The 20,813-nt window shown below is 40.3% G+C and overlaps 1 protein-coding gene across 3 annotated transcripts in view; it reads right to left on the minus strand.

Annotated features, from left to right (window-relative positions):
* LOC147636757 (cyclin-C1-1-like) overlaps nucleotides 1–8,022 on the minus strand; it is a 117,064-nt gene extending 109,042 nt beyond the window's left edge. For 2 of the 3 annotated variants that reach the window (XM_086800281.1, XM_086800280.1), the window contains exon 1: nucleotides 7,883–8,022. The gene's annotated coding sequence lies outside the window, so the exon portion shown is untranslated. The remainder of the gene's footprint in view (nucleotides 1–7,882) is intronic. The other variant, XM_086800282.1, reaches the window with a different exon arrangement.
* Between the last annotated feature and the right edge of the window lie 12,791 nt (nucleotides 8,023–20,813).

Genomic DNA, 20,813 nt, shown 5'->3' on the forward strand with positions numbered 1-20,813 from the left:
TGTTGCTACTGTTTCAGCCCCTGTTTCTACTGTTTCCAGCCCCATACAGAGTGCTGGACCTCGTGCTTGGTATCATGTTTACTTGTTGAAGAAAGCTCTTTATGGTCTCAAACAAGCACCTCGTGCTTGGTATCAAAAGATTGATTCTTTCTTGTTATCTCTTGGTTTTGAGAGGTCATATGCAGATCCAAACCTCTATGTGCTTCTTTCTGATGGGGATATATGCATCATTGTGCTTTATGTTGATGACCTCATTCTTGCAGGCTCATAGATTGAGTTGGTCACTTAGGTTCAGTCTTAACTTTCCCTCACATTTGAGATGACGGACCTTGGCTTACTTCATTATTTTCTTGGTTTGGAGGTTTGGCGGAGAAATGATTGCATCTTCATTTCCCAGGAGAAGTATGTGAAGAAGTTGCTTGCAACTTATGGTTTGACAGATTGCTCTCCTCTCTCTTGTCCTATGGATCCCAATGCAAAATTGTCTAAGGAGGATTATACACCTTTGGTGGATTCCATAGAATACCGGCAGTTAGTTGGCTCCTTGCTTTATCTTGTCAACACCCGACCGGATCTCTCTTATGCTATGAGCGTACTCAGCCAGTTCTCTTCAGTAGCTCGGAGATCTCATTGGCAAGCAGCTTTGAGCATGCTTCGGTATCTTCGTGGCACATCAGATTATGGCATCACTTATTCTGGTGGTTCTTCTTTGGTGGGCTTTACGGATGCTGATTGGGCTGGTTGCATTGATACTCGGAGATCTACTACGGGATACTGTTTCATGCTTGGTACAGGATTGGTCTCTTGGAAATCTCAAAAGCAGAGGACTGTTGCTGCTTCTTCTGCCGAGGCTGAGTACAAATCCTATCTTCTCTCCGCAGCCGAGGCGTTATGGATACATCAAATTTTGGAGCATTTATGTTGTGCGGATGATTCCCATGTTGTCATCTTCTCGGATTCTCAGAGTGCCATTGCTTTAGCTCAGGATCCTGTGATACGTGGCCGCTCCAAACACATTGAGGTTCACTATCATTTTGTTCGGGATTGGATTGAGCTTGGTCTTCTTCGACTTGAGTATTATTCCACTCAGGACAATCTTGCTGACCTCTTCACCAAACCGCTCCCTCGAGCTTCTTTGGAGGTCTTTCTTCAACGTGCTGCAATTGGTCCGCCCATCTGGCACTGAAGAGGAGGTGTTGGCATTATCATCTCCAGATTGGGCATATATGTGCATATTTCATGCTGTATCTGGCTAGATTTATGAGGCCATGCATTCATCTTATTTTAGATATTTTTTTGCTATTTTTGTCTATTTTTTAGACATTATTCTAGTATTTTTTGCATAGTCAGCTAGCCCACTGTTTTTATGCTAGCCGACCACCTCTTGTCCAACCTATAAATAGGTGGCTTGGGTTAGCATCATTAGCACATCATTATTCAGCTATTGCTGTTGGTTGTATCTTCAGCATATAACAAGTTTTCTACTTCAATTCTTTTGCACGTGTGTTTCTTTGCAAGATCTATTTGCTGCTTTTCCTGATTTACAGCCATTCTTTCATAAGGAAGTACTGGGTGGAACATACCAATTAGTTACTCCTCCTCAAGAAATCATAGATGTCGAGAACATGACATTTGTTCCACACGAACTTGAAAAGATTCTTGGATTTCGTGAAAGACGATTGCGTAATACTCTTATCACGGAATACAAGATCAAGTGGAAGGATCGTGTTGAGGAGGACGCTACATGGGAGACATTGACTACCCTTCAGAGGAATTACCTTGGCTTTTTAGTGAGCTCTTAAAGGAAGGGGAGTGGACAGTGTGTATCTACCGTGTGCTACACGCACACAAGACTAGCTTCCAGGTTTGGGGAAGCTTGGAGCTAGGCAGGCTGATTGGCGAGCTGAGTTAGGGATAGACTAACGGGCGGGCACCCAAGTATGGATGGCCGGGCGCCCAAGTGTGGACGCCCGATGACCGGCCAAGAGCCTATAAAAGGGTGGCCAAGGTTAGTCATTAGCTCAAAGAGTCTCGCGTGTCTTTGTGAGAGCTCTATGGTCAGGAGCCTGGATCTAGTGCAAACATGCACCTACTTTATGCAGCCGAGGCCGGCAGTAGTCTCGAGGCCCGCGGAGGGTAGCTTCGTGGCGGTATGGAACGTCACGAGGTAGAGATTGGTCGGTACGTCCATCTAGTTAGCTCAGCTCGTGGCTCGGTGGGGACAGCCAAGACTAGTGGGCTTGCCCACGGCTGTCAAGGTTGGGAGGTGAGTCAGGCCTGCACTCTTCACGTTTGTTTGGTTTGTTTGTAGGTTTCGAGTCTTGTACCAGGAGCGTTCTACGAGGAGATCCTATGGGGATTTGATAACTTGCCACAACTGTAGGAAGCCATGACACATGGCTAGAGGCTGCTACAACAAACCAAATGAAGAAGGATCGACATCAGCAAACTTCATGAAGACTCCTAAGAAAGAGGAGTCAGGACATCTTTTCTGAGAGAGAAAGAGAGAGAAACCCCACAACCCAATGTAACCTACCCCAACAAAGTAAAACCACCTCTGAGTCACCAATGATGTAGGCCATGTGGTAGATGTATGTGTTAGCACTTTAGTCAAGGTCACAGGCACTTGTAATAGCCTTTGACACATAGAGAGTGTAAAGGACTATGAGTGAGGGACTTGAGGCATTGGTCGCGGGCTACCAAGTAAGAGGGAAACTTGGTATAGGGTCCAAGTGTGCTAGAATTATTCACTTGAGGGGAGGTGTTGAAATATGCAAGTGAATGGGTATGTGCGGGAACAAGCCCTTAGCAAGAGACTGTAAAAGCAAGTCTGTAATTAAGTGGGTAGCAGTGAAAAGGTGACAGGTATCTACTGATGAGAGAATCAAGAGTAGCATGAGTGAATATAGGGGTGTGGAAAGATTCTGTTGGCATTATCATCTCCAAATTGGGCATATATGTGCATATTTCATGTTGTATCTGGCCAGATTTATGAGGCCATGCATTCATCTTATTTTAGATACTTTTCTGCTATTTTTGTCTATTTTTTAGACATTATTTTAGTATTTTTTGCATAGTCGACCAGCCCACTATTTTTTGCATAGTCGACTATTTTTTAGACATTATTTTAGTATTTTTTGCATAGTCGACCAGCCCATTATTTTTATACTGGCCGACCAGCTCTTGTCCAACCTATATATAGGTGGCTTGGGTTTGCATCATTAGCACATCATTTTTTTAGCTACTGCTGTTAGTTGTATGCACCTACGGGCAACCCTCGTGCTCTACTTCAGCAGATAACAAGTTTTCTACTTCAGTTCTTTTGCACATGAGCTTCTTTGCAAGATCTATTTACTGTTTTTCTGTTTTATAGCCATTCTTTCATGGTATCTGAGCCCAGTGTTGCAAAGGGACCTGCGTTTTCTACATCTACTGCTGTAGGCAAAGATCCACCGCATCTACATCTACAAAGGAGCTGTGTTTTCTGCTGTGGACCTACGTTTTCTCTTGTAGACCTGCGTTTTCCATTGAGGAGCTGTGTTTTCCACTGAGGAGCTGCGTTTTCCACAGAGGTGCTGCGTTTTCAGCCTGAGATCTGCGTTTTCAGATCTCAGCCCCGTATTTTGATGCTACAACAGGGTTTTAACCCAGGGGAGTCATTTCTTACCTCTCCTTTTGGTTTCCCACCCTCCCATCCCTTCTTCTCCTTCCTTTCTCTTGGCTGCACTCAGCTTTCGAGGTGGAGTTTGATGATTTTCTGATCAGCTTTGTTGAAGAGGAGGATTTTGCTGCGTTATCAGAGATATGGCTTCTGGTCATAGTCATTCTTCTCACTCGGGGATTCTATTTTCTTCTCCCCGATCCAAAGCCCCAAATTCACAGGCTTCTTCTTCCCAGCTTCCTGTTTCTCTGCCTTCTTTCCAGATTCCTGTTTCTTTTCCTTCCATATTCCCCACCACCACCACTTCTCTGCCTTCTTTCCAGATTCCTGTTTCTTTTCCTTCCATATTCCCCACCACCACCACCACTTCTCTTGTTTGTCCCCTCCCACAAACCCTCATCCCAACCCCTTCCCATGTGCCATCTTATTCACCCCCTCAAGTGAGTGATTCCATGAAGCTGACTGATACCAACTACCATACTTGGTCGTTTTATACGCAATTGCTTCTTGAAGGAGCAGGTGTGTGGCCCTCTGTCACCACTCCTCACTTGGTGGATCCCGCGTTTCATGGAGTTCTGGATGCACGGCCCGTCTCATCATCATCCATTGTATGACACCATCTATCTAGGCACAATTCATATCTTCCCGGAGTGATGCCAGTCAGATGTGGAATGAGATTCAGAGGAGGTTTGGGAGAGTATCTTCCGTGAAGATTGCTAAGTTGGGGCGGGTCTTGAGAAGATTACCATCAGTGACTCAAATAATATCATTGATAAGATTGGGGAATTCACAAGGATCAAGAGGCAACTTGAGGAGTATGGGAGCTCAATCAACAACCCGATCCATAAACTACTTGGTAAGCTGCCATCATCCTTTGACTCTTTCAAAGATCACATCTACTTCCGTGAGCCTCTCCCCCTTTTGAGGAAGTCGTGAGTATATCCACGACAAGTGCATGCTTCGCGGAAAAGTCTGAGTCCTTGCCCTCTAACAAGGGCAAGGACAAAGCTGGAAAAGGGAACTCCAACAACGAGAAGCAGAAAGTCACCACAAAGTCATCTTCTGACGACGATGATTCTGACAGCAACAAGGGTTCCAGGATGAAGGAATCTTGTGAGTTTTGTAGCCGACTTGGACATTCTGAGGCCAAATGTTTTGCCAGACAAGGTGCTTCCTACAAAGCTAAAGCCAAAGCTAAAGCAAAACAAGAGTCCTCCTCCGATGGCTCAAACACTTCACCCACAATAGATGAACACTTCACCCACAATAGATGGTTCAGATACTTCGCCAACGACAGAGGAGGGTACGAAGTCTCATGCTAAGATGGCTTTTCTTGCTGTCTATGATCCCCCTGTTCTTTAATCTTCACAAGAGCAGGATGAGTCCATCCTGGTGGTCACAGTGGAGACATCTGATTCAGAAGGCAGTGCCCTATCTGTAACAGAGGATTACCGGTCCCGATACTTGTTGCAAATGCAGAGGAGGTACCATCTATGGTTCCATCTCCTGAGGGCTTCTCTCTTCAGATTGATCCTATTGTTTCGTCTTCAATATCTTCTCGATCTTCTCGTGGCTTCTTCCGAAGACCTTCTCGATATTCAGATGTACCACATCTTCGCGAGCTTTGTGCCTTTTATGAGGAGGTTGTTCCTTCAGACTCTTTGGAGGTCTTTCTTCAGCGTGCTGGAGTCGATCCGCCCATCTGGCGGTGCTGAAGAGGAGGTGTTGGCGTTATCATCTCCAGATTGGGCATATATGTGCATATTTCATGCTGTATCTGGCCAGATTTATGAGGCCATGCATTCATCTTATTTTAGATACTTTTCTGCTATTTTTGTCTATTTTTTAGACATTATTTTAGTATTTTTTGCATAGTCGGCCAGCCCACTGTTTTTATACTGGCCGACCAGCTCTTGTCCAACCTATATATAGGTGGCTTGGGTTTGCATCATTAGCACATCATTTTTACAGCTACTGCTATTGGTTGTATACACCTACGGGCAGCCCTCGTGCTCTACTTCAGCAGATAACAAGTTTTCTACTTCAGTTCTTTTGCACATGTGCTTCTTTGCAAGATCTATTTGCTGTTTTTCTGTTTTACAGCCATTCTTTCAGATTCTAGGAAAAGGTGCCCCCAAATGTAGGAGAGGTGACACAAATCAAGGAGAAATCAGTGGGATTAGATGCTTGGCATCTTGTGGATGTACAACCTATAAATTGAGGCATTGGCCTAATGAGAAATTACTGGTTTTTGAATATCCATGCCTACATTAAGCTATTAGTTAATTGTGCACTAATTGCATATTAATCATCTTCTAATCACTTGCTAATTATGTTGATTCTTGCATTTGATCCACCATAGCTCATCACATTGTTGCAAATTTAACACTTGATAGCCTCTGTAAGAGTCTTTGAGCAAAGCCACTCAGGAGTCAACACAAAGTAAATGCATTTGCACCTAAGAGCTCGTTCTCTGATAGCATGGTCTAGTGTGAGAGAGTTTCTGAGATTAAGAGGGCAAGTACAAGGCTCAAAAATCACAGAGCGAGGGACACAATTCAAGCAAAAGCAAGGCGGCTGGTTATTTTCTCCCTCTTCTTGCATGAAGAAAACTGATGTGCACAGAGGTGTATGCAGGCGAGTGAGTCTCTATGTGGGACATGTGTGTGCAGGTGTATGAGGTGAGTCTGTGTGTGTGTGTGTGTGTGTGTGTGTGTGTGTGTATGCAGAGAGAAGGGCGCGCCACGCTGATTTGTGTATCGTTATCTTCAAACTCGACTTTTTCTTTTTTTAATAAAACAGGACCCAAGTTTACGCTGCCCTGTCGTTTATTAAAAACGGGACCCAACTTTATTAAAAAAACACTGCCCAGCCTGGGCGTGACCAGTTGTAGCTTTCCCTCACGTTTCCCCTGTGGGAAACATCCACACCAGCCAAGAAACAGGAAACGGCGTTTCCCCGCCTCCGGCCCAGGTTTCCTGCAACCTAGTTTTGTCCATACATGATTATAAATTTTGTGCACATATCCCATCTTGCATCATTGTTTATTGTTTCAATTACGTGAATCATTAAAGATCTCACCGGTACATCATCAATGCCCAAGAACAGGTGCACATGTATTGATAAACATAGTTCCACCTTCGTGGACAAATCTTTAGATTTAAACCACCATACTAAGATCAAGAGAGGAGGAACCAACATGGTTTATTGCTGTGAGCTACTTTCCTCACAGTGGAACACTGTACACCCGCCGTTTATCCCCTCATATCAAGATTATATGGCTTTCTTTGAGGTGTGTCAGTTACTTTGAAACTTCCATGCCACAATTGCCAGCCAACAAGTGAAGCTTATAAAGGGGATGCAGTTAATCTTCCATTAATATGAAGTATTAGTCCATACTGCCAACATCTAGTAGACCTAGGCCAAGGTTGAGGGTTGTATCTAGAATGGGTTGTCTAGATAGCCCAAGTCAAGCTTGTGCCCTTACTTGTTTCAATGGAGGCTTCAATGCACTTGACCATGTCATGGGGTCATCAGCTTTTGTTTCAAACATTGCCCACCACTTGAAGACGATCATGCTAACCTCAATTTCAGCCTGCTACGCATCACCAGGATGCAGCTTTCCACACACATGTTTTCATTGACCGTACCTTGAAGACAGTTTAATGTGATCACATGGATGATGCCCTATTCCTAAAGCTGCTTCAAATTCTTTTCCTCAAACTACTAGGTCCGGCTCATCATAAGAGTTAACTGATTGGACTCAAAGGCCCTCTAGCAATCTCATTAGGACCAAGCCACAGGGTTCAGAGCTTTAGCCCTTGAGGTTGATGCAATCTTCCAGACAGTCACATATCTTCATCTGGCAACGGGGATGGTAAGTCACCCATCATGCATGGTGGCATACCGGTTTTCCCTATTGCCCACTTTACTGTGTATACATCCATCATGCATGGTGGCATGTATCAAAAAAATTGCATCAACCTCAAGGGGTGAAGCTCTGAAATGTCATTCAGAACCTTCAAAATTGCAGAGTCAAACAGAAACTTTCCGCTGTTGATTTGCCGGAAAAGTGTAATTTTACCGTCTTAACGTGAATGCATAGATTTGAATGCTTGAATTACATTAGAAATTCACATTAAAAAATGGAGAATTCTGTCAATTTCTGGAATTTCCTCCGAAAAAGAGTGGGCAGCAAACAATGGAGCTAAATAGGGTTACCTGGAGCCCGCATCAGCACCATGTCACCCCGAAACCTGATCACGTTGGACTGTCCGAAGGTAAAGTAGACAGAGTCGCACGTTCACTCCCGATAGGCAAATGGGGCGGCCGGACAACCTTACAAAATTTTCAATGTGAATTCTCTCTTACTTTTCAAGAGTCCCTAAAGTGAGAGGATATGTATAATAATGATCAGCATCAAATCCACTTTTTTTAAAAAATTTGGCGAGAATCACCGGTTTTTATATATACTACTCACACACCCAACTCCGGTTACATAGACGCGCAACACCATAGAGAGCACGGATCAAACCAACACCACTGGGGCTGGGACTTCGTCCACTTTACCCACTACACTACAGTCGTGTTCGCATTAAATCCACTTTAAAACGTTCATTCACCTAGAACAATAATAGTTGTGTCCCGCTACTTAGGAAATTTCAAATCATAAATGCGTTCACGTTGAAATCCCATTGATTAGTAGTGCAATTGATCATCCTAAAGTCACCCCCTAAGAGATTGCTTTCAAGAAATTATCATCAAGGAAGAAGGCATCAATAAGGTCATGAGTCTATTGATACTATGGACGAAGAGTTTGGGACATGTCGTACACATTTAAATAGCTCCATATTGTGATGAGCTCTCTAAATATGACTAACCATATCTATGATCATATTTTAAAATAATGATGCAATAGATTGGCCAAGTTATAAGTGTCCCATATTCATTATCAAATATTTGGTTTCTTGAGAATTCTTGCATGCAAAGGGTTCAAAGAAATTAATAGCATCTCCAACCTGATTAGGTGCATCATCAAAACAATAACATTTTTAACATGGTTAGTCACGTAAGAAAATCATTATCGTCTGTAACATGACTCATTTCATCTTGAACTTGATTGTTCCCTCAAGCAACCACCTAATTATTTTTGCTAGTGTCTAAAACATGGTAGTTCTTGTCAATTTGGATAGTAATATCATACCATAACTAAATGATAGCTAACCCCTTCTTACACTTCTAAGTTTTCCTTTATTGAGATGACCATCATGTAACTTTTAAAATTGTTGTATGAAGCCCCACCAAATGTAAAGTTATTTTTTGCAAAGAAGGTGAGGAATTCTCAGAGTTATCTTTTACAAAGCAAGTGATGGAGGGAAGTCCACAAAGTGAGTCCTCTCTTGGGTCCTAAAATTAAACACCCAACAAGTAACTGCATTTTAGAAATCATTACATCATTTTCCTCTATAGTTCTCTTATCTTTTAATATTTTCCTTTTGGTTTATGTTATGTTTGTTCCTTTTCCTTACAAGCAACTCGGTAGGGACCTCAATGAACTTTTCCTTTGGACCTCGTGCCTTCTCACTTGGTCTTACGAGCATCTCGGTAGGTATCTCACTGAGCTTTCTCCTCCAGCTTTCATGCCTCTTTATCTGGGACTTATAGGTGACTCAGTAGGTATCTTCAATTGGGCTTGCTCCGAATCTCATGCCTTCTCACTCAGTCTTACAAGTGTCTCGGTAGTATCCTCAGTAAGACTCTTCCTCCTCTAGCCCTCATGCCTCATTTTTAGACTTATAGGTGACGCGGTTGAGACCTTGCTGGGCTTCCTCCAGACCTCATGCCTTCTCACTCGATCTTACAGGCATCTCAGTAGTATCCTCATCGAGTGTCTCTTATGGCCCTCTTATGCCTCATTCTTTCAATATAATATCATTTTTTCATCATTGACACCATATTTCAAGATAATACTCAATAATTGATGTATTTGAATTAGCAAATTACTTACCATCTATGTCCATTAGGTCATCCATCCTGAGTTTCCCATGGAGGTGTTGCATGTACTCTATGCAGTAGGCATAGATGAGTTGGATCATCAAAGCCAACATTTCGTATGCGCTTAGTTTAAGGTGCTCATAAAAGCCTTTAGATTTTTAATTGCCTTCTTAACTTTCTTATGTGATTTAGATTTGTGCAAGGCATGCAAGATTCCCGTGAAGTCATTCTCCAATGATAGTGCTTACACAATAGAATTGATAATTTTTAGTGAGGTTATACTTGTTGTGACACAACTCACACTTTCCCTCCATTTGTAGAGTTATATTTGATCAAAGCCCCTGCAACTAGTGCACCAGCTGTGCTCCCAACAAGTAGATATTGGTATTGCACCATACTAGTGCAAGACCAACTATGCTCCCAACAAGTAGATCTTGGTGCAATACCAAGATCTACTTGTTGGGAGCACACTTGGTCTTGCACTAGTATGGTGCACTAGTTGTGGGGGCTTTGAGTGCACCATACTAGTGCAAGACTAAGTGTGCTCCCAACAAGTAGATCTTAGTGAAATACCAAGGTTCTTTTCGTTTCACACATAAGGCTGCTTGATCTTAACTTTTAGTGTTCATTTTGTAAAAAACATCTTGCTTATGTGTATTTCCCATGCACAGAAAGGCATTATAGCCCCATCATTCCAAGGTGCCCAAGGAATCATAATAGTTGTATCATCCTCAATGACATGAGAGTCATCATCGATTACCCCATGTGCATTATAAGACATGGCCACATCTACATCCAAGAACACATCATCATCATCCTCAACAACTATGTGAGGGATAGGATGAAGAGCCCATGTGCATCATTGGCCACGGCTACATCAAGTAAAACATCTACATCCTTAGTAAGGTGAGAGAACCCATCTAGCAGATCATGTGCATCATCGGCCATGGCTACATTAGTACAAATAAAAATAACAACATTAGCAAGTGAGGTGGTGGAATGTTCTTCTCCCCCCTCATCTCAATACATATAATAGGAGTCACAAAAGAGGTCGCTCAGTGTGGCATGGAGAAGAGCACCTTGATTACAGAGAAACAAATGATATTTGGATGAGGGAGACCAGCTTGGAGGTAGCTACAGAGTTGCCCTTGTAGCACACAACCACAGAGGCGCCATGGCAGCCAGACATCTCGGCCTATACCTCATGATCCCCCCCTATAACTATGACGACCCTGCTCTTATCATCACCACCATCACAAGCCATAGCATGCCTGTAACATTCGCTTCGCCTATTTGTATTGTAGCAAGAACGCTGACCAAGACCACAACCGAGCGTCTCAGTAGAGAGCACGTTGTTCAAGAATCGTTGAGCCAATAGGACAACATTCTTTAATATAGCATTGTAGCAATGTTTGATATAATGGAGTAAGATCCATTTGCTTAAAAGGGGCTATCGTAATAACTAGGCAGAGGCATCAGCTTCTTGGAACCACACTCTTTGGACAAGTGCCGACACCATCTCAACACCACTTCCAGGCTAGTTTCTTTCTCTAGGATTGTTTGCAAAGAAGGAAGTGGGAACTTTCGCTCCAACTCTTCAATCTCTTTCAAATCCCCAAAAGCGTCAAATGGTAGCTGCAACTCTGACAAGTTTGACAGTAGAAACTCGCCCATAAACTCTACTATCTGTGTAATACAAACAAGATAGAGAAGATGAACCAATGAAATAAATGGCTCCATTGAAGAGGGAAAAGAAAGAGGAAGGCAAAAGATGATCAAGACGAGGGAAGAGAATGGATCATGTCTAGCACAGGGCCTCCAAAATTGTATGTCTACAGCCTCTCGGCCATTGTCTATTAGTTGCAAAATCTTCAAGACATGGCTTGGCATAAAGGGCTCAGCAAACAGGAAAATAGTAGGAAGTCAGAGCATAGGGCGCACACTTCAGAATAGCAAAGAGGAAACTAGCAAACAGGTAAGTGGTAAAAATATCAAGAACATCAAGAAACACGCTAAATTAAAATATCAAGAACCTCAAGAAACACCCTAATCTCCCTTGTCATGGGGTTTTTGAGAAAAGCAACAAACATCACGGTTAATCTAGAATCAAGAAAGAATCATGCATGCTACTAATCTCTCTTCTTGCAAGAAATGCGCATAACTTCTACTCAAGAGCTTGTGGGCAAGGAGAAGATCAAGCTTCTCGTCCCATTGTGATGGCCAAGTGTTAGCATTGCCTTGCTAACATGGGGGTAAACACATGCTCCTACACATGCCATGGAATACACATGTACACATGAGCATGGTGTAAGAGACATGGATCAAGAACAAGATAAAATAACAAGATAAAGATACAAGCAAATGTTATAGTGTATTCCATATCCATGTATCATACATTGTGTATCCAATTTGCATATAAGAGAGGCTTTATATAGCCATCCAACCATGTGACTCTTAAGATACCCATCTGACTATTAGGCTCCCATAACCTCTACAAGATCCTAACTCCCCACTAGCCCTCTTGTAATCACTTCTTGATATGACATCTTTTAGTAACCAAATCCCACAACTCATTAGCCTAAGCTAATGCTACTAATGCTAGGGGGTGTTCGCCCTCAAGCTACTGCCAAAATGCTAAGGGGTGTTCACACCCATCAACAGAGGATTGTAGCTTGCTAAGGTAATCTCTTGTGATTGTATTTCTAGAAAAGGTTGAAGCGAGCAATAACATTTTTGGTGTATCCTTTGGCTTTTTTCGTTGCTTGTTCTCTAAACCTACGCATAACCCATTGCCCACACTCTCTAATAGTGGATTTCCACAAAAAAGAGTTAATTTAGTGGAGATATGGTGATTTTGATAGCTTTTTGCTCTCTTTTTTGTTTTAAAAAGAATGTGTTTTAGCTTAATTTTTTACACAAGTTTTTGTTGTGTTTTGATTTATTTGAATGTTGCACTTTTCATGTAAATAGGTTAATCTAGGCTTAGAATGCATCATTTGCATTACATTATACATTAGAAAGCATTTCAATGAAAGGTTTGCTCTCTTTTATATTTTTTACATAGACAATAGATGCTAATTTTTGCACTTCCAATTAGTTTTTTGATGTATTGGAGTAGATTAGTGTGTTAGTATCTATTTTAGTTAGCTTAATCATCAAAGAAAATAAAAAAAACTTAAAAAAACTCTTATTTTTTACTAATTTCACTAATTTGATTGGCTTTTTGCATTAGGAGAGTGATTAGTAAAGAGAAAGAGTGGAAAAACTCAAAAATTAAAGGTTTTAGTGGTTGTTTGGGTTAATGTGAGCTAAGAAAGAGGGATTAAGAGTGCATAGAGTGGATTTTGATGTATCATTGCACTAAATTAACACACAAAACTCACAAAATTAAGGATTCTAGCTCTCTTGCGCATAAGGGAAGAGCCCATTATTAAAATCTTAATTAATCATTCATTATTTATTAATTCACATTATAGGAAATGCACATGCCTTAGCAATTCATTGTTCAATCCAAAGATGTGCTTAATTGTGTGTATTAATTAGTGATTAGTGGTGGTTAATTAGAACCCCTTAATTAATCTAAAAATAAAAAAATTTACTGAAATGGTTAATTTTAGATTAATCAGTGAGCATCATCAGTGAGCATTCAATGTGAAGATGCCTTGTGAGTTAGCTAGAATCCACTTTTACAGGGGTCATTTATGACATATGTAAGAGGTGTGTAAGAGGGTGTCATAAAGTGTTGACTTTTGCCTCCCACTAGCCTTTATAGGAAAAATCTTTTACACCCTCTAATTTGAAATTTAAAACCACCCCTTCCACATAAATCAAATTCCAAAAACCACTATCAAAACTTGGATTTTGTTTTGAAGAAAAAAGAAAAAAAGAGGCAATCACGCTGAGGGTGACCTAAAAAACCAGAGATATTCACGTGTGAAAAACTTAGTTTTTACGGCCGTGAATAACTCAAAAAAATCACACGTCAAAAACCACATAATCAAGCCGGACAACGGTGTGAAAAACCAGAGAAATTCATATCAAATTTTTTTCACAAAAACCACTCTATGATTTGAGAAATTGCCTCGCCAAGTTAAAAAAACCTCATCCTAAAAATCACTTTCTTATATTTTAAAAATCTTTTAGCGCGAGAAACCAGAGTTTTTCAAAGTCATCATTATCTTGAGTTTTTCACATCTAAAATTTTTCATTTTTGAGATTGGTAAGGTGACCACATGATTTGGATAAATTTTTAGACTTCTTGGGAAGCAATTTTAAACCAAAAATTTACAAATATTTTGGCGTGAAAAAATAGAGTTTTTCACGGTCGTGATTATATAGAGTTTTTCACGTCCATAAATTTTTGTTTTTCTAGATTGTTAAGGTATCTACATGATCTAGATAGGTCATCTAAGTCCATTGAAGGTGATATTGAGCTTAAAAAATAAAAAAAAAAGTTGACGTGAAAGACTAGAGCTTTTTACAACCGTGAAAAACGAGGGGTAGAAAAAAAGAGAGTATCTTCGTGGGAAACCATGAGGCTGGTGAATGTGTTCTAGTGCTCATTTTTTAAGATCTTTCTAAGCTCTTTAAATAGTTTCTTAAGCAGACCAAGGAACCGATTTTCATCATTTTAGCCTCCGACCAACAATTACAAAAGTTGATCCAGAAATCGAGGCAAAAAAACGTGCTAAAACTGACAAAAACAAACTTGTGGATAACTTTTGGACTATAGTTGGATAGACCAACCGAAAGAGTTTTAATAAGGTCAGGGGAACAAAATTACAATATTCCAAAAATAGTACGACTCTCTCATAGAACTTGTTTCCAAATTATGTATGTAATGCATTTGAAAAAGAGCTACATAAAATAAAAGGGTCACTGACATTTTCTCGAAAAACACATGATTTGATAGTGATGGAAAATAGGTTTTGAGACCTTCTCTACCATATGGAAAACTATTAGGGTACACACTTTTCGAAAAATTGTTTCTTAGAGGGGCTTCACATGCCCTAACGCCCAAAAGGAAACCCATGCAAAAGCAGACCCTAACGGAGCCTCGTAGGGGGATCGACCAAGTATACAAAGGTGTTTTCAGCTTCAAGGAAACCCAAATTAAAAACACAAAAGGAAAATGATGGCCGTAATGGCTAACCTAGAGGGATTAAACATACCAATATCATAACTAAATCCAATGGCTAAAACCTACCATCCATTGTAGCCCATGCCTTAAGAATAACCACCAATCACATCTACCATGCATTGGACCAATCTTATGTCTCAAGTTGTGCCATCATATTTTAAACCCTTGCTGGTTATGCCAAGTGACTAGTCTCATGCCACCATTTGTGCCACCAGGTTTTAAACCCTTGTTGGTTATGCCAATTCCCACGGTGACTAGTCCTATACAAATACAATAACTGGTCCTACTTTATTGCAAACGCTCAGAGTTGGTACCCCACCAAACTCGCAACCCCTAGATGCCCAAACTTTAGCAATACTGAACAATCTAGGAAGGGGGTTTGTAGAAGGATTACATGTTGCCTGAACCAAATAAGGACCTACATATGACCCAAAGGAGTCATCTAGAATGATGGTCATAGAAATTTCTAAGATCATGGGAAAATATGATGGATCTACTAATCCTCTTCACTTCATGCAAATATTTAAGCAGCGAGGTGAAACATTTAGAAATGCGGATTGCCCCCACCAAGGTATTGCATTGAATCTATGCTTAGTGAGCAAGGCTAGTGGATGGTTCATCACATTGATGCTTGCAATTAAGGCAAATTTCAAAACTCTAGAGAGTGTCATTATCTATAGATTCTTAAGGCTTCTCAGGACAAGGCCCTAGGTGGAGTGTTGCAATAGAACTCTAATAGGATAGAGCACATGCCAGAGGAAACTGTATGAGTTACATCCTATGCCGCATGAAAACCCTAAGCTCACAATGTGAGGGTTGGGAGAAACTCAATGATACACAAATAATACAATGTTTCCTCATGAGATTAAATAAAAACACTTTGCACAATTTGATCGTAGTCTCAAATCTAGATTCTTTTTATCAATGTTGTAGAGAAGCACTCCGTTTAGACAATAACATGCTGGAAGATACCATTAAAATGAACTCTTCCTCATCTAAACCAATGAAAGCATGGATCAAAGACATTGATCTCTGATATGTCCATAGTAGAATTCTATAATGCCTTGTTGGAAAACTTTAGAAGTCACTACAAGAAAGGGGGTGTCCGCAACCTTTACGACCCCTTTCTCTTGTAGACCTAATGTGTTGTGATGTTGAAGGTTGCATAGGGTTAAATCCTACATCAAATCTTGGAAGATTTGCAATAGGGTTAAGTTTAGGTGTTGGGGTTTCAAGCTCCATGGGTTTATGTGGTGAAGTTTCTCTTTTTGGCATAATTGGTTCCTCCTCACGTAAGAGCATTGTAAATGTAATCATTGGGTTTTCTAAGGTGATAGTTGGCATTGATTGGTCAATAGAGTACTAAGAACTACTTATCCAAAAGCCACCCAAGATGATTTTGTCATCCTCCAGAGTAACTTGGAATTCCCATTCTATGTCAACACCCTCAAGGAGAAGAGTGAAATAACCATGTATTCCCTATTAACATCAATCACTTCAATATTTCTAGGGGTGATTGTAAGTTATCCCAAGGATACCCAAGTTTCAGTGAATATGATGTTGTGACTAGCTTTAGAACTAAACACTGCTCTTTTTTGTTCAACATTCTTTCCCATAGCCAACCTTTGATAGGCTTTTTGAATGAAACCATGGATGTTTCCCTTTCACTTTTAGGGTCAGTTTCCCATTCACTTTGAGATGGATGAATGGATTTTTCATTCCCTGATGTTTTCCAAAGAGTCGATCTAAAGCATAGTTTTCCTCATTTTGACTCTCAACATTCTCGAGAGTACCCAATGTGGTGGTCAATGTAAACAATGACACCGAGGGACTCCTTACTATGTTTATTGCCTCGGAGTCCTTACTATGTTTATTGAGACTTGTTTAGAAGCATGTGAAGACCTTGAAGGTTCACGCGCGAAATAAGAAAACCACTTGATTCTGTCAATCTCATTCTCAGTTAACTTACAGTGTCATTTGTAGATTCTTCCTCTAATTTATCCTCATCCTAGTTCAATGGATCAACTTTGGTACACAATGCCTCTTTTCTCTTAAAAAGGGAATTGGTACTCCTCTTTATGTGGGTTTTGGGGAATTCTCTTGGGTTTAGCAAGATGTGCTTTAATGTCGATTGGTGATCCATTTACAACACCTCGACTAGTTTGAGCACGATCTCTTGAGCGTGTTGTTTGCTAAGGCTCTTGTTTTTATCCTAGGGTGGTGGTTCGGGTCTTAGTACTTTGATTTGATTTTCACTTGCACTAGATGAGGTGTTAGACCTTGTTTCTTCATGTGATATTTCATGAATCACTAACAGGTTCCCATAATTTCTTCCCATGCGGCGAGAGAAAAAATTCTTTTGAGCACTTCTAGAGCAACTATCGCATACATTGGGTCCTTGGAGCCAATGTTGGTACATGGTGTTTCCTTTACCTACCTTAGGCATAGACTCTCTTCAAGCATCTTTCCCTTTCTTAAGGTTTAGACTTGACCTCTTCCATTTGTGCAGCTTTAGCTTTCTTGGGTTTAAGAGGTTTTGGTTCTTATTTGAAGACATTCTCCTCTACCCCTAGTGTAGAGTGTTCTTTTGTAGGCTTTTTGGCTTTTTCTCACACCTTGGATTGCAAGTGCGTGAGTACATTAAAAGGGATCATGGACAAGTTTCCATTCTACGCACTTAAGATATTGAAGTTGGGTATTGCAAGGCAGCTCGCAAACAAAGCATCTCTCCTTGGGCAGTCTATGAAAATGTGATCGATGGCACATGGATCACACATGGGTTCGATGGCACATCAATCACACATTGGTTCAATGGCACATCAATCCCACTTGGGTTGTGTGGTATCAAGAATTGCCTATGCATTCCACACTAGGAAGTTGGCAACCTTGTGTGGTCCACGGCTAAATAGAAGCACTACACTGTTTGCTTAACTACTTCCTTAGCAGGTTCTATCTCTGGTTTTGTTTCTATTTGAGTCATGGCTAAATGTGTGCATGGGGCTCCTTGGATTTGAAATGATTGTTGTGCACTTGTTTGTATATGGATACACACATTATGAGATGTGCAATAGCCTCTCTAGTGATTTCCATTGATAATAAAGACCTATCCTACCTATGGTGAAGCCTCTACTCTGAGAGTCCCTCAACCAACCTTTCCAAAAGGAGTTAACGGTTTCCATCATAAAACTTTGTCATCAACAACCCCTCTTGAAAACAACCCTAAATCATAAAGACAATGCCACCAAAGGTAATCATCACTACAGAGCTGATATAGATAAATCCATCCAAGTGACCTCACCATCGATAAAACCAAGGCTCATGAAGACCCAAACCTCATCATCAATGGTGCCCAAATCAACAAATAACGCTACTCCTTTGCATGATAATGCTAAGAAAGGCACCAAACCTTCAATTCCACAAAAGAAGGCATATCCACCAAAGAATCCAATGTCAAGATTTCTTCACGGTATCAAAAGGTGGGTGAAAAAATAGTTCTTTAGTAGCTCAAGGCTACTATGAGGGTGGGAATCCAATTTGGTTACCTCACCAAGGCAACACAATGCAAATCTCAAAAGCCTAGAAAGCACAATACTCGTATAGCGTCTAGAAACACAAAAGAGCCCAAAAAAATCTTCTTCCAACTCATCATATATGGGTTTCCAAGAAATTATTGTAAGCATATGGATTCTATGAAGGTAATGAAGGTGTGTGAATCCCAAAGAGATCCAAAAGACCGCCTCAACTTTCACAAAGAAAGCAACATCATCAACAAGCACAAACCCCCTCATCATAATATTCATAAAAAATGATCATAAAAAATGGATGCCTAATGCCTAATCATTGCTCAAGGTATTGTTCAAGGGTATTATAATGGTAATTCAACCATCTACATGCCCAAGGCCATAAAAGAAAGAATATCCTTACCACCACCATCTATGCCAAGAAGAAGTACACCATGGTGTGGTAGCCAAAGTAGTGGTCAAAGCAACAACAAGTAAACCACAAGAAACCTCTCCCAAAAATGGAGAAGCCACAAGAACTTTCTTGCACTATGAGTAATATGGGGATGAAACAAGTCACATCATCAAATGTATCAACATTTGACGAGCTTTAGCTTCAACAATTATTACAACCACAACAAAATCAGCCACACAACCACAATCAAAGCTTCAACTTCAACAAATTACACCAGCCACAATACAATCAACTAAATGCTTAATGTCACAATTCAAATTATTTGCCAACCCACTTTGGGAGCCACCACCAAAGGTCCTTGAAGATTACTAGGAGGCATAAGGAAGGGCCCCAACACCCATGAAAGGCAAGATGCACAAAACATGTATGAATGTTCACGCATGATTTTCCTCATATAATCACCTCGTGAGAATCTTATGTTTTTCACACCCAAAAAATTCACTCAAAAATAATCATAAATCATGCTTCACACTTCTTAAAAGTTAGGGGAATAATAAAATCCACTCAAAAGCATTATATTCAGAAAACCAGTTGGCGTGAAAAAACAAATGGATAAATTCATGCCCAAAACATTAGCTTCAACAACAATAAGAATAATTTCTAGATCTTCACAATGATTAGGTGAACCATAAAATTGCCTCACAAGGAAGGAATGCAAAAGTTCATTCGACATGAAAAACCAACCAAAACTCATGATCGTGTGAGTATCTTGAGTTTTTCATGCCAAAAAAGGTGCTCCAAAAGCAATGGAAATCATACCCAGCATTTCCAAAAGCAATGGAAATCATACCCAGCATTTCCAACAAATCACTTGAACCACAAGATAACCTCAAAAGAAGAAAACTCAAAAGTTCAGCTGATGTGAAAAACCAGTCAAAGTTTATAGTCTATTTAGAGTTTTTCACCTCCAAAAAAGGTGGTTCAAAGGTAATGTAAATCATATAAAGTTTTTCACAATGATGAGGTACTTTAGAAAATAAGCTTAGAGACAAAATTCAAATGTTTCTTTAACATGAAAAACCAATAGATGTTCACAACCGTGAATATCTCAAGATTTTCACGCCTTAAATTTTATCAATTGGAGCACAAGCTTCCACACAGGTCTTAAAACAAGCCTACATCTGGTCAGAATCATAAATTAGCAAACTTTTTTTGACATGAATATCTCAAGATATTCACGCTGTGAAAAACCAATTTTACTTTTCATGTCAAGAAAAGGGTTCCAAAATGGTACTTTACACATTGATAACATCTTCTTTTGTATAAGTGGTTCATTCTAACATATTTGTGCCTCAAGATAATGATATTTTTCAGATATAAATATCACAGCCATGAAAAACCAAATTTAGTTTTCATGCCTTAGGAAAGCCTTGCAGATCATATCACACAGGCTAGAAGATTGCTTTTATGCATTGCAACAAGAACAAAAAAACTAAAAGAAAAAAAGGGAAAAAATATTGACACCTACCAACTATGCTTCACTCATATCTCCAAGTCACACATTGAAGAGAATTCCATAAGTTACATGGCTGCAATACTTGGATGCAAATAGCTTATCACATCAATACTGGGTAAGCTCATTATCTTACCATTGCTCCTTCAATTAGCTATTTACTGTGGCAGTTGCTTACCACAAATACTCACCCACTGGTGGAAAAATGCAAGCCCATATGTACCAAAGCCTCATCATCGACATCTTTCTAGGTAAATCTCTGGATTGGAGGGGCAAAAGCCTAATCAATGGTACAAACCATTGCCTAGGTTTCCTTTTATAAGTGGAAACAAAATAGGTTGTCCTTAATGACCCATTTAAACCTCACCTAGTCAATGGTACAAACCATCGCCTGGGTTTCTCTTTATAAGTGCAGACAAAATAGGTTGTCCTTAGTGACATCCATTCAAACCTCGCCAGGAATGAACACCTTCAACAATAACCTCTTCACCATAAAATCCCTCACTTCTCTCAGGAAGGTGGATAACTTTTCAATTAACCTCGCTACTCAAAATAGAAGTCTTTCAAGCCTCTCCAATAATTTTCGACAA

This window comes from Cibotium barometz, chromosome 7 (genome assembly GCF_041138505.1).
Source record: "Cibotium barometz isolate CiBa-2024 chromosome 7, ASM4113850v1, whole genome shotgun sequence".
NCBI classification, from domain to species: Eukaryota; Viridiplantae; Streptophyta; class Polypodiopsida; order Cyatheales; family Cibotiaceae; genus Cibotium; species Cibotium barometz.